Raw genomic sequence first — 15,796 nt, 5'->3', positions numbered from 1 at the left:
TCAAATAGAGAAAAATGTGTCATTGTCTGAAATATAAAAGGAATGAAGTAATTGACTTCATAGATTATTTTTCTATTTCATTTTATTATTCTATTAATTATGGTTTACCTTAACGTGGTTTACCTTATTCTATTTCTTTATTATCATATTATGAAAACTTCAGGATTATGTCAGGATTAGACTATTAGATATTCAGGTTCAGGTTAAAGTTAGAAACTATTAGTTTCAGTTGCCCCGGTATAGTCACCAGTAGTTGGGTAGTAGGAACTCACTGAGGCTTAGTAGTCTCATCCCACGACTTTCAATTTTTTTTTAGGAAAACAGGTTAACAGGAGAAAGGACCAGGCAGGAACTGATGATCAAGGTTGAGCTTAAATTATCGGATTAGAAGACTGTCGTCTTCTTCTTTGTTTTTATGTTAATCTGTTAAGTTAGAATATAATTCTCTCCCGCTGTATTTTACTGGATTATCACATTATTATCGTGATATTGTAAAATTCAAGTAATTATTCTGTAATTTTAATGTACTCAGATTCAATTATATATGTCTCGGCTAAATATTCTAGACAATTTAGTTCGGGCGTTACAGTATTTATAACACATGTTAGTATAATTCTATTTTGAAATTTAAAATAATTAATGAAAAGATATAGAAACATGTAGAATAATTATGAAATTAGACTTCTTTGGAATCATGTGACCAGTGGCAAAGGGAGTAAAACCATCCCACGAATACGATTGCAAGGCCTTGGGATGAGAATGAATATAAATTGAACTTTTGGAAGATTAATAGGTTCAAATTTATGTTAGCAGTATAGACAAACAAAATGTATAAATAAGGTTTGGTTGTAAAAAAAAAAAAAGAATGAAGTTTGGGCGGCATAATTATACACTTAGACGGGAAGTTTGTTTTTTGTCTTAATATATAAAAGGATTTATAACCGGTTTACCCAAAAAAAAATTACAACCCAAACGATTTTGTCACAATATAATTATAATTTATACTCCACATAGTATTATATTGCTAAAGTTTACTTTAGTCGACAGAATATTGCATTAAAGGGTTCGGGGTTCAAACTCCAGTCATTCTATGTATTTATTTTAAGGGTAAATTTTTTACGGTGGCTATTTGATTTAAATTGGATGATCAACATTTAAATTTGGTATTTTTAACTTATTGAGTAAAATTTAAAATTTGTCCCTGTGAACTTAGCTCAGTTTGTAGGGACATCGCACTATATTTGCAAGAGTCTGGGTTCGAACCCGGGACACTCCACTTATTCATCTTTAAGGTGGATTTTCTAGACACTAGGCTACTTGACAAAAAAAATTAAAACTTTTTGATATAAAAAAAAATTGCACTTCTTTTATTGTCTAATCATGATTGAACGGATATCGATACACCGAATGCGTGGAAAAGTAGACATCGGTGAATTCAAAATTATTATATTCACCTATTTGGTAATTTAGATATTTAGGTTTTGTTCGACAATAAATACTGGATAAGGTTAAGTTAACTTATAGTGGAAGAACTTATAGCCGATAAATTAATTGATTAAATTTGTAATATTTGATAAAATTAGTTGTTGAAGTGATTTATAAATATAAAATGACAAAAACATATGTTTAATTAATATTTACTTTTACTCTAATAAAATGACAGGAATAAAATTGAGAGAAAAAATTATAAATTATACGCTTTAAGCTTCTTCTTTTTTACATAAAGTTATAAGCTAATTGAACCGAGGGTCTTTTGGATTAACTTTTTTTTTAGCTTATGCAAACAACTTATGTAATATAAATTAGGTTTTATGCTATTTTATAAGTTCATAGTATTGAAAATTATATTTTTATAAGTTATTTATTATAAACTACCTTGACAAACTTATGATAATACATAAAAATTGTATAAGTTATGTGTATAAGTTAAAAAATAAGTTAATCCAAACTAGCCCTAATTTATCAAAATAAGTTATAAGTTAGAAAAGGTAAATTATAATTTTATTTTATGAAGAAAAAAAAGGTTGTAAAACGAAAAGATTTGGGTCTATTTTTGGCCTAAAATCACCATTCAATACCTTTTTTCTTTCTTTTAATATAAAATAAATGATTTTTATATAGATTGAGTTTTTGTGATTTCATGGTTTAAGTGTGGCGTTGTGTTGTTTGTCGTCTTGTACGATGCTATTTGATTTATCGATTGTTGTGGTATTCATTTGATTCATATTGAAATATCTGTTTCAATCAATTATAGATTCAATCAATAATTTAGGCATCAACGTTGCAGATCTAGAGACTTGGATATTTCGGTCACTTTTTTTTTTTTTATCTGATATTTCGGTCACTTTAATTTTATTATACTTCTTGCGGTCTCATATATAAGCAACAACAAAAAATTGAAAGTCTCAAAAGCGAAAGCTACTACAATGTTAAGAATCACGTTTACATTAGTATATTCAAACATAAATCAATTTTGTTTAACTCACTTTTAATCAAAATTAATTAATTTTGTCAAACTCAATTGCCAAAATCAATTCTTATCGCCGTAGAAGCAAACACATACTTAATTGGTTCAATGTATTTTTTATCCTTATAAATATCTCAAATTCGTTTTTAGCATTTTTTTTGTCCCTCGAATAATTTCTGTCACAATTTATGGTTATGCTTTTTATTCAACTATGTATGTCATTCGAAATTTTTTTTCGTGGCAATAAACATGTACATTATCGTAATGTCTCTTGCAAAATTTTAAAATTTTTAAGCAAGGGATGAATTAAATATTAATTTTTAAAGGATATGTTCTGATAATATTAAAGACATGAATACAAAAATTCATTAAAAAAATTGAAAGTACACAAAAGTTGACTGAAAATGAGGGACTAAAAATTGTGACAGAAAATATTTCAAAGACCAAAAGTTGCTAAAAAAATTTATAGGGACTAAAATTAAAATTTGAAATATTTATAGGGACCAATAACTTATTTAACCCAATTTTAATTAGGCTATAGTGTAAGAAGAATATCAAAAGTTGAATAGTAATCACGCAGTTGTGGAAGAAGAATATCAAGAGTTGCTTCTAGTTCGAGTTTTAACAATCACGTGTGCAAATGTAATCAATACTTTTAAGTGAAATTCATCACATGGAGGATAATTCGCGTTGGAATAAGGTTTGGAAGTTATTTGTTCTTCCTATAGGGTTCGCAGTTTTGTTTTGCTTATGTTGCATGAGCGTTTGTTAACTAACGCTAGGAAGAACCGCATGGGGTTAGGTCATGCTATGTGCCGGTTTTGTGGTGGTATTGTCGAGAATGAATTGCATGCAATACGAGACTATCTGTCAGTTATGCCATTATGGTTAAATGTGGTGGAGGACAGTTTGAGAAGCATTTTTTTTTCTTTAGGAAATTGGCAACAGTGAATAGACTTGAATCTTTACAGTTCGCGGAAATGGAGTGATGACATTGCTTGGAAGGATTATTGGGCTACGGCTTGTTGTTGTCTTTGGTCATGGCGGAATAAGGAAGAACACGACGAACCGTTTCGGGCGGCGACCTATAAATGTAGTTACAGCTGTTGCAGATGGTGCTGCATACTATGGAAAGGACAGAAGCGACGATTAAATGGAAGCCTCCCATCGAAGGTTGGGTTAAGCTTAATACGGATGATGCATATAAGGAAGGTAGTGCAGCTGGTCGTGGAGGTGTGATACGTGATAGCAACAGTGTTTGGAGGGGTGGGTTTGCTAAGAACTTGGGCATTTTGTAGTGCTTATGTTGCGGAGCTTTGGGGAGTGTTTGAAGAGCTGAGGTATGCTAGAAGGTTGGGATTTACTATAATTGATTTGGAAGTGGATTCAAGTCTTGTGAATCAAGTGCTTCGCAAATCCGGTTATGGGAGACCGCTAGGTGGAGCTTTAGTCATGTGTATCTGGAGTATGTTAGAGCTTGATTGGGAAGTTGTGATTAATAACGCGTACCGTGAAGCAAACAAGTGTGCCGACGTGCTTGCTAATGTGGGATGCACTATTGACGCGACTATGGTGTATTATGAGACTTGTCCTAAAGAGTGTCACAATGTGATGTTAGCTGATGTATTAGGGATAGCGACCCCGCGTTTCATTACCATGTAATTTTTTTCGGGCTTAGGCCCTCATTATTAAAAAAAAAGTAAGGGTAATACTGGAAATGAAATACTTGTTCTCGCATTTAATATAATTTACGCACTTTCTTAAAGAGTGTTTTTTTGTTACATTCAAGACTAGAGAGAGTATTATTTATAGTAGCATTTTGCCATTGTATGCTATTAATTTGGATGTTACGACTTTTTTACAACTTCATCCTTTATATTTTTAGCGATGTTGAATATGTGATTGTATTTGATGTATTATATCAATTTGAATGACTGAATGTCATTTTATTTTTTCAAAAAAAATATCTAGAGTCGTCAACAAGATTCAAAGATGAGACCACTATTTGGGTAAATCTGAAGTGTAACAGACTAAAAAAATAAACAAAATTTATAAAAAATCTCCAAAAATATTTAAAAAATGTTTCATTGGTGTAGTGTGTGTCTTCTAAGTTAAAATTTATTTGGGTTAAATGCAATTTGGCCCCCTAAATTTTAGAATAGTTTGATTTTGGCCCTCAGAGTTTCAATTGCTCGCTATTAACCTCCCAAATTTAACAATTGCTCGACTTTGGCCCGATAAAATTTAATTACTTAAATACCTCTCTTATTTTTCATTGATAGAGATTAAGGGTCTGTTTGTTACAGATTAAAAAAATAGTGATTTTGATGTAAAATAATTTAGAGATTAGTTTTTAGAGATTTTTAGAAAAGTTGAATTTACTTTGTGTTTGTTTATTATAATAAAAATCACTTTTTTTAAATAAAATAATCTTTAGTTTGTTTGGATACAACTTATAAAAGTGATTTTATTAATTACAAATAACTTTCTTATTTTAACATTTCTTTTCTCTCTCCTCTAAAAAAAATATATTATTTTATAAGCTACTCTTAGTAGCTTCTCATTTTTAGCTGTTTTCTGATTATTTTAAAAATCTATAACAAATAGATGCAAAACAATTAAAAGTGATTATTTTTATAAAAAAAGTGATTTTTTTTTAAATAAACTATGAGGCCGTTTGTTATAGTTTATTTTAGAAAAAAATCACTTCTTTTATAAAAATAATCACTTTTAATTGTTTTGCATCTATTTGTTATAGATTTTTAAAATAATCAGAAGCTAAAAATAATCAGAAAACAGCTAAAAATGAGAAGCTACTAAGAGGTAGTTTGTTATAGCTTATTTTAGAAAATAATCACTTTTAATTGTTTTGCATCTATTTGTTATAGATTTTTAAAATAATCAGAAGCTAAAAATAATCAAAAAACAGCTAAAAATGATAAGCTACTAAATAAAATAATAGATTTTTTTTTAGAGGAGAGAGAAAAGAAATGTTAAAATAAGAAAGTTATTTGTGATTAAAAAAATAATCATTTTTATAAGTTGTATCCAAACAAACTAAAGATTATTTTATTTAAAAAAAGTGATTTTTATTATAATAAACAAACACAAAGTAAATTCAATTTTTCCAAAAATCTCTAAAAATTAATATCTAAATTATTTTACATCAAAATCACTATTTTTTTATTCTGTAACAAACAGACTCTAAGAGCTTCACAGATTTGAGAATTGTTTCTATCCAGCTACATAAAATAATATTGATTTCAATCAACTGTGTCAAAGCCCTTAGCAATATCTAGTTTGATAACAAGATTGCGACCAAAAGATTTCTTATGAAGCATATTGATAGGTCCATAATGACTAATTGAAGGCTTAACTACACATTTGGTCCCTTACGTTTATTTTAGGTTTCAATTTGGTCCCTTACGTTTAAAAAGTATCAATTTGGTCCCTTACGTTTATTTTATGTTTCAAGTTAGTCATTTCCGTTAGTTTTGTCACTAACACCGTTTGAATAGTACACGTGTCAGCGTGTCCAAGTGCCACGTGTCAGTCCACATATGCAAATTAACTGACACATGTGACAAAATTGACGGAAAGGACTAACTTGAAACCTAAAATAAACGTAAGGGACCAAATTGATACTTTTTAAACGTAAGGGACCAAATTGAAACCTAAAATAAACGTAAGGGACCAAATGTATAGTTAAGCCCTAATTGAATATGCATTAGGAACCTCAAAAAAAAAAAAAAAAGAATATCCATTAGGAATGACACTACAATATTCCAATTATTAGTAAAAACCTCCTTCCAACTGTACAACACGCAGTTTCATGCTGTACTGCATCCAGACCGTCCGATCATGATCCAACAGTTTAGATTAAATACAGTAAAAAACAATCACTACAGATCTGATCTGTTGGATCGTGATCGGACGGCCATGATGCAGTACAACATGCTTTTTGTACAACAAGAAATCCAAATCCTTAACAGCATACTCCCTCCGGTCCTATGTATAAGGAACACATTAAAAAAATACACATACCAAAAACTAAAGATGGAATAACCTCTTCAGTTAAGTCATTGTCTTGCACAACATTGCTACAAGTAAATGAAGAAGTGAAATAATTTACAACATGATATGTTATTTGACTAAGATTAGTGTGATTAAGCTATCATCGATTCTTTGAGAAGAAATTATTTATATGTGTTCTGGTAAAAACTCAAAGGGGTTTGTATTATTGATTAAATGATGTGGTTACACTTGGTTCAATCCCAACAACCCTGGGAGTTTTATCAGTCAGAAAAAGGATCCCTTTGCAAATGAAAGCATGGAGCTATTTATAGAGCCTCTAGTCTTCTTCTCCAAGTAAGGATTCCTAGAAATCCGGTCTACAGCGCCTTCTTCGGTGACACATCGTAAAAATAGGGATAAAGACCTTGGTCTCCAAGCTATGGCGGTTGCGGGAGGTTGGTTTCTTCCTTCCCAAGTCAGTTGCTGTCGCAGGGAAGAAGAAGATATTTTATAATCATGCGGAATTCACTTCTGGGCGTTGCCATGTTGTCGTTGGTCACGCCTTGGTCTTGAGTCGCCTAATATGACGTTTAGGGCTTTTTGGATTTGGGCCTAATATTCTTTCTTATATTAATTGGGCTTGTTGAATTTGCTTCTAAGCCCATTGCCCAGTCCACAGCCCCCCAAGCACGAAATCCATAGGAGCGAAGTGCTTGAATATGATTCAAATTTCCCTTTAAAATTTTTGGCGCGAGGTGAATCTTGTCACGTCCTTACCCATTTTCTAGTGCACGTTGTTCTATTTACACCATGTTTACTAACCGTTTCTCCACTTCCTGCAGCCACGATGAGATTTTTCTTCTATAAAATGAAGCATTCGATGCTGGGATCAACCCATCACATTCTCACCTGCTTGCTTGAGAGTTTTCTTTTTGCAGTATGTCTCCCAAAAATCCTCCCTTTGAATGTGGTCAATCCCCTGCTTCCCCCGTCATCAAGCGGCTCCGGCGTATGTTGACCCTGAGTACGGAGGACTTAATGGACGATTTTGGTGAGTTCTCGGAGTTTGTCAAAGAGCTTAATGATTATTGCTGGAGGTTGACCAAGGAAGAGAAACGTTTTCTTGACAGTGTGCTGCGTCTGGAGAAGGAGTTGAAGGATAGTCCATCTTTTGTGATTGCTGTGGAGAATGTCAAAGAATGCCATGCCGAAGTTACCGAAGCTGTCGACAGCCAGATAGAGATCACGAAAGAGACCATGGATGTGCAAGAGGAGATCCTGGGTATATGCTTTAACGAGGAGCGAAGGGTGGATGATCGTTTGGCGATGTTGAACAAGGAGATGAAGCCACTCTTGAAGAGGAAGAGGGCTCTTCAGGGTGAGATTAGGGATGATGTTACTAAGCTGATTTCCAGACGTCACTCTTTGGTGGACCTTTTGGACAAGCAGGGCGAGCTGAAAGAAGATTTGAAGCCCATTGAAGAAAACATGGTGAAGGCGAAGAGGGTGAAACGGGCACTGGAGGAAATGCACCGTATCGCCGTCGCCGATGCTGGTGAATTGGGGAGTTCTACCATGCCATGAAGTCTTTACTTGCTTGCTCTTTTATGTCTTTTTTCCTATGTTTGTAATTTGTTTCCGTATCTTTGAACCTTCGTTATTTTCATTCTGTTTCTTTGCTTCCGCTGTATTTCCTTTGCAAAAAATTTGAATATTAAGCAATTTCCTTTCCTTATGTGTTGTTCTTTTGTTCCTTTTAGTACCGCCTCCCTTTGCAGTCTGCTAAAACTCGAATTTCCATCAACTTGTTTGGAATCCTTTCGATGGAAAAGAGTAATGCCAAAATACCTGCTGCTGAGAAGTCTCAACCTCAGCGAGGGAAGAAAAGGGTAGAGGTATCTACCTCTAACTCCACTCGCTCCCGAAGGTCTAAAGAGGTCAAAAAGGTGGAGGTTATCGTTCTTTCCTCAGATACCTCCGATTCTGGTAGTGGTGATGAGGATTACGTTTCGTTTCTGGAGACCTATATTCCTCCTGAGCTTCGTGCTTCTTCGTCCAGTGAAGAAGAGGGGTCCCGGGTCACCGTGGAATCCAAAATGACTTTTCCTGAGCCTGCGCAGAAGGATTCGGAATCCGAGTGATAGGATTTTTAGGACTAGTTTTTCTTTGTAACTTTGCTTTATATCATTGTACCTTTATTTTTCGAAATTAATAAAGATCTCTTTTTTGGTCTAGGACTGAATTTATTGTTCCTGCGTTTTGCTTTCTCCTTAATCTTGAATCTTTTTCTTTTGGGCGTTTTTCCCTTTTAACTTCTGTTACGCCTTAAAAAGGCGAGGCTCGTACTTTTGGCGTGGTCATTCTCGAGGCGTGTTGTGCTTCGAGGCGACTTCAACTTCGCCTTTAGGATAATAACTATTTGACGATAAATCTTCCAAAACTTACTCTCGGGATACACGCTTTTGACACGTATTTAATCCGACGACGCGTGCGTTACCTCTTGCTTCAACTTCTGGACTTCAACCAGCCGAAAAGGTTTCTTTCTTTAAATAGTATCTCCGTTTCTCTTTCCCTTTACTTACTTCTTCTCGCAAATTCGTATTCTTTTTCGCATATCCTTCTTCGATCCTCCAGCAAGCCTTTGTTCAACGCTTCGTGTTAGGACGCTTCCAATTTATTGCTCCCAGCTTTGTCAATTTCTTAAGGTATTTTACTTTTATACCTTACTCCTTTTCTCCAATTTGGTCTGTCTTGAGTAGGAACCCTAGTTTTCTGATTAGGTTTGGATAGATGGTTATTTTGAGGGAGTTAGATGATAATGAAGGGAGGGTTCCTATTTCTTCTCCTAGTTATCTCGAATGGGCGCAACAAGTTCGCGCCCACTATACTAGGGCTAACGGCGTCCTTAATAGCCGAGGGTTTTACTCGGAATTATGGGGTTTTGATGTTGGGAGTAGTAGTAGTGATAGTGATAGTGATAGTAGTAGTGTTGATAGTGGTAATGACAGTGATTGCGTCATAATCTCCCCTTCCTCTTTCACAGGAAAGCGGAAGAATCCTTGTCAAGATCTGGTTGTTGCTGGTTATACTCCCGTCACCATGGAAGTTTCTTCAAAGTATACCAGTATGGAGATGGTGAGGAGCTTTAGGAAAGCCGTCAAGCTTTCTGACCCCTCTCATGAAGATTCTATTATAACCGAACCCGTCAGAGAGGACGAGTTTGTATTTTCTAAGAATGACAACCCGCCGCATTATTTCTACCTTTATACTGGCGTGATCCAACCCCTCAACATTAGGTTGCCTTTTACTCCCTTTGAGGCGGAGATATTGAAGGTTCTTAACGTCGCCCCTACCCAACTCCATCCTAATAGTTGGGCCTTTATCAAAGCCTACGAGGTAATGTGTTTAGGCTTCGAACTGGAGCCCTCAATTGGCGTTTTTTTCTCTTTCTACCACATAAAGAACTTAAAACCTCAAACTTTGGTCTCCCTTAGCAGTCAACCTAACCGTCGTCTTCTGAATCTATATGCTTCCAACTTCAAGAACTTTAAGAATTCTTTCTTTCGGGTTCGTAGTGATGAGAAATTTTCCGACTTGATGTATGATGAGGTTGATGATCCTCTATTTCCTTTCTACTGGACCGATAACCCTAGGCTTATCAAGGGTGCTATCTTTGAGGCCTTAAGCGATTTTGAGCAAGATACTGTCAACTTCCTTGACTCCTATGCTCTTATGGATACCGCCGACATTCTTAGGTGTGAGGGTAATAGTGAAGCCCTGACAGAGTATTTACGTAAGTAATGAATTTGTATCTTTCTTTATTTGTTTAATGTTGATCTCGCCTCGTTACTAACTTGTGTTTCTTTGCCTTCCTTGTTTTTGTAGAGAGAATGAGAACTATCTCGAATGAGGAGAGATTGGCGTTTTTGGCAAAAGCTCGCCAGCAGAAGGCCAATCCCGCCGTTGCTGTGGTCGACCCATTGAAGCAGCTACAAGTGGAGGAAGCTGCTGCCAAAGAAGGGCGAAGTAAGAAGAAGCACGAAGGGCGGATTCGTGTCGAGATCCCGGGGAAAACCGCTCCTGGAGCCAAGGAAACCGAGGGTGTCGCTCCTCCTCCTCCCAAAAAGCAGAGCGTCGAGAGTACTACTCAAACTGTCAAGTACGCCTCCAAAGGCAAAGGTGTGGCTTCCAGCTCCTCTCAAGACCCCGACGCCGGTGCCTCTCTTACTTGGAGCTCCTTTGATCCTTTTGAATTCATCGAAAGGGGGGTGACTATGGTTGGCGATATGACTCGCTTTACCAACACTTCTACTGAAGATTTGAGGAGGAAGGCTTTGGAGTATGAAGTTAAAGGAACTCTTCTCAACTACTTGCTGACGAATCGCCAAGAACAAGAGGTCCAAGAGGCGAAGCAGAAGGTGAAGACCGTTGATGATAACCTTGCTGATATTGAGAAGAGGTATACTGAGACCAAGACCAAGCTGGAGGCAGACATCAAGAAGCTGAAGGAAGAACAGGAAGGCGAGGCGGAGAGGTTGAGGAAAGAGTATGAAGAGAAGCTGGCCAAGATTAAAGAAGGCTATGCCGCTTCTGAGACCAGGCTTAAGGAGAATGCTGCTGCCCAGGATGAGAAACTCTCTAAGCTATCCAAGGAGAAGAATGAGGCGGTATTGTCTATTGGGACCTTGGCTGATGAGAAGGCTAGGTTGGAGAACGATATCAACGAGCTTCAACTCTGTGCAGCCAATCAATATGATGAGGGTTTTGCCTTTGCGATCGAGCAGGTTAAGCTGCTCTTTCCTGATTTAGATGTTGAGCGCCTAGGCGAGGCCGATGCAATGAAGCAGATAGTTGATGGCAAGCTCGTTCCTTACGTTCCTCCTCAGTGAATGCTTTATTCTTCTGTTGTACTAGATTAAATCTTGCCCTTCTGTGGCTTTTGTAACTATTCTGTGTGCCCTTTTGTGGCCTGAACATCTTGCCCTTCAGTGGGTTTTTTATTAATTTCTTCGCTTGTCTGATTTTCTTTCTTCATGCTTTTGCGGATTATTTTGATATTGCGCTATTAAATAACGCCTCCTACCTTTCTTTCTTCGTAAACTTTTACCCTTACACCTGCGATTTCTTTGACACTTTAACATAATTGTGAGTTGCTTGAAAATAAGTTTATACCTGTTGTTTGTAGCTGGTATGGCGATATGTCGCCTTGTTTTGAGTGCGTGCAAGCTTTTCCTCTTGGTGATGTTGATAATCTTGCTTTTCTTCGCTGTTCATTTTTTTGTTTTTGGCGCCCCCTACGGGTGACGCCAGGGCCTTTCAACCTTGATTTAATTTCTGTTCTTGACGTTCCCTACGGGTGACGCCAGGGCCTTTCAACCTTGATTTAATTTCTATTCTTGACGCCCCCTACGGGTGACGCCAGGGCCTTTCAACCGTGATTTAATTTCTATTCTTGACGCCCCCTACGGGTGACGCCAGGGCCTTTCAACCTTGATTTAATTTCTGTTCTTGACGTTCCCTACGGGTGACGCCAGGGCCTTTCAACCTTGATTTAATTTCTGTTCTTGACGTTCCCTACGGGTGACGCCAGGGCCTTTCAACCGTGATTTAATTTCTATTCTTGACGCCCCCTACGGGTGACGCCAGGGCCTTTCAACCTTGATTTAATTTCTGTTCTTGACGTTCCCTACGGGTGACGCCAGGGCCTTTCAACCTTGATTTAATTTCTATTCTTGACGCCCCCTACGGGTGACGCCAGGGCCTTTCAACCGTGATTTAATTTCTATTCTTGACGCCCCCTACGGGTGACGCCAGGGCCTTTCAACCTTGATTTAATTTCTGTTCTTGACGTTCCCTACGGGTGACGCCAGGGCCTTTCAACCTTGATTTAATTTCTATTCTTGACGCCCCCTACGGGTGACGCCAGGGCCTTTCAACCGTGATTTAATTTCTATTCTTGACGCCCCCTACGGGTGACGCCAGGGCCTTTCAACCTTGATTTAATTTCTGTTCTTGACGTTCCCTACGGGTGACGCCAGGGCCTTTCAACCGTGATTTAATTTCTATTCTTGACGCCCCCTACGGGTGACGCCAGGGCCTTTCAACCTTGATTTAATTTCTATTCTTGACGTTCCCTACGGGTGACGCCAGGGCCTTTCAACCTTGATTTAATTTCTATTCTTGACGCCCCCTACGGGTGACGCCAGGGCCTTTCAACCGTGATTTAATTTCTTTTTTATTCAGAGCCCGTTACTTAATCAGGTTGACCTTGATTGACGTAAATATTTTGACTGTGAAAGAAAACATGTGTAATAAAAACTACTAAAATTTTGAAATTCAATGAGCCTCGATAAAAACCCCAGTTTGCACAGGGGAAAAGAGTGTCTCACTGTTTTTATTTATTAATGGAAATGGTTCTTATACATCATTTAAATAGTGCTGAAAAGGAATGAATTTACTTATTCTTCCGCCCGTGGTGTGATGCTCCGTAACTAACTGTAGTAGAACTTCAAGTTTGCTATGTTCCACGTCCTGGGAGGGTTCTTCCTTCCATAGTCTCTAAGCGATATGCTCCTCCTTCAAAGGCTTCTTGTATACGAAAGGGGCCTTCCCAGTTTGCCGCGAACTTCCCTCCTTTATCCTTTCCCATGGGTCTTTTCAACACTAGATCGCCCTCTTGAAAACTTCTCTGTTTGACTCTCGTATTATAACGCCTAGCGGCCCTTTGTTTTATGGCGAATTCTCTGAAGTGTGCTCTCTCTCTTCTTTCTTCGATCATGTCTAGGTTCTCTTCCAAAGCTCTATCGTTCTCCTCCTGCGTTATGGTTTCTCTGCGCCAACTGGGAGGATTTATTTCCACCGGGATCATTGCATCTGAGCCATAAACCATTGTAAATGGTGCTTCTCCCGTTGAGGATTGGGGAGTGGTATGATAGGACCACAGGATGGGCGAGATGTGGGCTACCCAAGCCTCGCCTTTGCTATCTAGCCTCCTTTTCAATGCCCTTAATATAACCTTATTTGCCGATTCAGCCTGTCCGTTAGCTTGTGGGTGCTCCACTGATATAAAGGTGTTTTTGATTCCTTTGCTATGACAGAATTCCACGACCTTTTCGCTGGCGAACTGAGTGCCGTTATCGGACACGATGTACTTAGGCAAGCCGAATCTGCAGATGATTTTTTTCCAATAAAAAATCTTGACCTGTTCCGCCGAAATACTAGATACTGGCTCTGCTTCAATCCATTTTGTAAAATAATCAACGGCGACGATGATCCATCTTGCTTGTTTGTAGCCAACTGGGAATGGTCCAACAATATCCACCCCCCACATGAAAAAAGGTCATGGGGATAATACTGATTTCAATGGCTCTCCAGGCATGTGATGTAAATTAGCGTGTCTTTGGCATTTATCACAGTTTCTTACGTACATGGCGGTGTCATCGTGTATGTCCGGCCAGTAAAAACCTGCCCTTAATATTTTTCCTGCCAAAGCTCTTGAACCGATATGGCTGCCACATGAGCCCTCATGCACTTCAGACATAATATGTTTTGCTTCTTCCTTGCTGACGCATAGGAGGAGGGGGGATGCAAATCCCCTTTTGTATAGCCTATCCCCTACCATAGAGTACCATGCCGCCGTCTTCTTCAATTTGAAAGCTTTTTCCCTTTCTTTTGGGAGTTCATCCTTTTGGAGGTATCGTATAATGGGCGATCTCCAATCTTCTTCTTCTATCACCATCATCAAATCTTCTCCGCCGATGCTGGGAGTTTTGATCGTTTCTTGGATAACGGTTCTATGGCTCCCTGGTTTCTTTGTGCTCGCCAGTTTTGACAATAGATCTGCTCTCATGTTTTGCTCGCGAGGGACATAAACTAATTCGAACGAGTCGAAGTGTTTAGCTAGATTTTGCACTCCCTCTACGTATTTGATTAACTGTGGTTCATTCGTCTGAAACTTTCCTGACACTTGGTTGGTTACCAGTTGGGAATCACTCATGGCTTTTAACTCCTTCACTTCCATGTCTTTTGCTAACTTCATTCCTGCTATCAAGGCTTCGTACTCAGCCTGGTTATTGCTGGCTTTGAAGGCGAAACGTAATGATTGCTCTATCATAACGCCATCTGGTCCTTCCAGCACTACTCCGGCTCCACTTCCTCGTACGTTGGAGGCTCCGTCTACTGAGAGGGTTCACGTCGCAGCTTTCTCAGTTGTTGGCGGGGTAGACATTTCTAATACAAAGTCAGCCAGCCTTTGCGATTTGATGGCCCCTCTAGGCGAGAAAGTGATATCAAATTCTGATAATTCAACGGACCATGCTACCATCCTTCCTGCTAGGTCTGGCTTTCTGAGGACGTTCTTGATAGGGTAATCTGTTCTAACAACTATCTTGTGGCTTTGAAAGTATTGTCTTAATTTTCTAGCTGTGACAACCACCGCAAGAGATAACCTCTCTATCCTCTGGTATCTTGTTTCTGCTCCTCTAAGGGTTCTACTTACAAAATATATAGGCTTTTCTTCACCCTCCACTTCCTGAACCAGAGCTGAGCTTAAGGCTCTGTCAGAAACTGCGAGATAAAGGTATAGGATATTACCTGGTAATGGGCGCGTCAAGATGGGCGGCGATGCTAAAAATTCCTTTAATTGTCTGAAGGCTTCTTCACATTCGGGTGTCCAGGAGAATCTTTCATTTTTCCTAAGGGATGCGAAGAAGTGGAAGCCCTTTTCGCCCGCGCATGATAAGAATCTGGATAATGCCGCTATTCTGCCCGTCAAAGTTTGGACCTCTTTCACAGATGTAGGACTTCTCATGTCTATGATAGCTTGACATTTTTCTGGATTGGCTTCTATTCCTCTGTTGGTGAGCATGAAACCTAGGAATTTTCCTGCTTGCACCCCGAAGGAACATTTCGCTGGGTTTAATCTCATGTTGTACTTTCTTACTGATCCCAGGATGTCTAAAAGGTCTTCGTCATGGCGATTTCCTTCGGGAGTTTTCACTACCATATCGTCAATGTATACCTCTAAGTTCTTTCCTATTTGCTCGGAAAAAACCCTGTCCATCAACCTTTGGTATGTTGCTCCTGCGTTCTTCAACCCGAAAGGCATAACGTTGTAAAAATAATTACAGGTATTCGACATGAAGGCTGTATGACAGGCATCTATGGGGTTCATCTTTATTTGATTATACCCTGAGTAGGCGTCCATAAAACTCAACATTTTGCATCCTGAAGCACCATCAATCAACCTGTCAATGTTGGGCAAAGGATATGGGTCTTTGGGGCATGCCTTATTTAGATCCGTAAAATCCACGCACA

This window comes from Trifolium pratense, linkage group LG7, assembly GCF_020283565.1.
Source record: "Trifolium pratense cultivar HEN17-A07 linkage group LG7, ARS_RC_1.1, whole genome shotgun sequence".
Taxonomy (NCBI): domain Eukaryota; kingdom Viridiplantae; phylum Streptophyta; class Magnoliopsida; order Fabales; family Fabaceae; genus Trifolium; species Trifolium pratense.
The sequence above is the reverse complement of the archived record's forward strand: the minus strand, read 5'-3'. Positions refer to the sequence as shown.